This window comes from Lontra canadensis, unplaced genomic scaffold (genome assembly GCF_010015895.1).
Source record: "Lontra canadensis isolate GAN:19392208 unplaced genomic scaffold, GSC_riverotter_1.0 scaffold17, whole genome shotgun sequence".
NCBI classification, from domain to species: domain Eukaryota; kingdom Metazoa; phylum Chordata; class Mammalia; order Carnivora; family Mustelidae; genus Lontra; species Lontra canadensis.
The window spans coordinates 7,630,405-7,632,853 of NW_022631011.1; the positions used below are offsets into that span (position 1 = coordinate 7,630,405).

The 2,449-nt window shown below is 36.7% G+C and overlaps 1 pseudogene; it reads left to right on the plus strand.

The window, feature by feature from the left end:
- The first annotated feature begins 726 nt into the window (after nt 1–726).
- On the plus strand, nt 727–840 carry LOC116868997 (annotated as a pseudogene).
- The last annotated feature ends 1,609 nt before the right edge of the window (nt 841–2,449 follow it).

Below are 2,449 nucleotides of genomic sequence, written 5' to 3' on the forward strand. Positions count from 1 at the left end.
AATATTAACTTTTCTTTGAAAAAGAAATTTGAAAATTTCTTTGAAATTTTTGAAAACACCATTTCGTCTGACCTCTAAGTGACAACTTTTCATTCTCCTACAGGCATTCTCCTAGAGTTGGAAATTCTCTTGGGTCTACATGACTGTTCCTTGGATGTTACTCACCCAGTGCCCTGACCACCTTTTTCTTGAAAGCCCATCTCCTGTTACACTACTCTCATTACCTGTCACCATCACTGATTGATGCCCAAACCATGCCCACGATGTCAATGAAAGTTTTTTTGTTTTGTTTTGTTTTGTTTTGTTTTAGCTCATTTCTGTTATTGCCTTTATCCTCTGAGGATTCACAATTATGCTCCTTTAAGAGCCCTGGGCCTTGAGTTTTATTCCAGTTGGATTTTCCATCCACTCCTACTTTGTTCACCCAAGATGAGGGCCATAACCGGGCTTAGAGTATATTTCAGCCATATAATACTTCTGCAGTTCATTTCATTTACTATATCTTTAAATATATTCTTCACACCCATGGTCATATTTTTACCTACAAACCTCTTATGAATCCTGACTCTATATGTGAAAATATTATTTTTAGCACATTGTGTGGAGTCTAAGTCCCTTCAAAATTTCACTTGGACCATACATGTCAACCTCCTTCAAAATATACTTTTCTCTAGAACAAGATTGTGAACTTTATGTTCTCTGAGTTAACTACGAAATTTTCATGTCAGCTTTGCGCAGTGGCAGTATCATAGCCAATGAGGTTTATCCGAGGCGCGATTATTGCTAATCGAAATTTTCATGTCTTCATGCCTTAGCAAATTCTGTGTCTTCCATCAGGACTAAGCTTTCCTTTAGGTTTCTCCCTTTCTCTATCCCAATTCTTCTGGCCCAGCTCCAGTACATTTAACCTTCCACAGATCTCTACTTTCAACCTGATCATGCATGTGTTTCATCATGATCTCCAGCACTCTGCTCATCTCTCTCTCTTCCTTTATTATGGTGAATTTATAAGTAAAATAGGCACACAATATCAAGTCATTGGTTATTTCTTTTGGTCTAAGTTTCCATATTTATAAAAAGAGGAACCTAGCATAGATGTCACATAATACTTCCATTAGCTCCAATATGTTATGATTTACTTGTATAATATCAAATTTTCATCATTTTGTATTTGCAATTACTTCCTTTAAATCCTTTGTATGGTACTTCTATTGCAACGCATGACCAGCTTCCTTTACCTCATTCTTATTTATTGAGAACTTGGTATATACAAAGCACAGTGTGTACTATGTGTGTGCATATGAATGTGCATAAAATCACGGGTCATAACCTCAAGTGAATTACAAACCAGTTCACTGAAATTCTCTGAACTACTCCATTTACATGGACTCATTGGCTTTATAGACAATGTCCATTCTTTCTGTAAAACACACTGATGGAATCCTACAGATACTGAAAACTTCCTCTTATATCAATTGAGTTGTGTACTTCCCAAGACCCAGCTGTGTTTATTCCCAAATCAGCTTATGTCATTTAATGTGGTATTCATAAAATTTAATTATGTATTAGATAAGCTGACTAAAGATGAATACAAAAAGAGTGTTATTATTTCTGAAAGAAGTAATTTAATTTTAATGCTTGTGATGGACATACCATAAAGTAATTCCCAGTGAGTCATACTCTTATATAATCCCTCACCTTAAGTGAATGTGGAACTTCTGACTTTCTTCTAACTAACAGATTATGACAAAGATGAGGAGATGCCACACCCTTGATTATGTTATGTTATATGGCAAAGGTGATGGCATGTTTCTCCTTTGATTATATTACATTATACAAAACTACATCTTAACAAACTAGAGATAGAGGTTCTTATGGTGGCCCTAAAAAAGCAAAGTGATATGTTGTAAACTACCTATGGACAGAGCCACATGGTGGAAGTTGTAGGCAGTCTCTATGCCTGGGAGGCTCCTCCAGAGAACAGCCAGTAAGAAGTCAGGGCCTTCAGTCACAAAGTCACAAGGAAATAAATTAAGCCAAAAACCTGGAGAAGCTTCAACGAGGATTCTTCCCTCGTTGAGCCTCAGATGGGAATACAGACTGGCTGACGACTTGAGGCAGCTTTGTGAGCCTCAGATCAGAGGAGCCAACTAAGTTATGGCAGGAGTCCTGACCTTCAAAACCTGTGAGGTAATAAATGTGTGTTGTATTAAGTTGCTAAGTTTGGGGTAACTTGCTATGCAGCAATAGAACACTAATACAATGCCTTAGAAAGGATCATTAAGTCAATTTGTTAGTTACAAAAAGAGCCACCACATAGTGCTGCTGTCAATTTCAGTCAGGGCAGGACAACGATAAATATTTGAGGGGAAAAAATGTAAGAGTCTATACATATTTTTCCTTCAGATTTTTACACAAGTGTATATAAGATGTTGCTCTATTTTAAAGA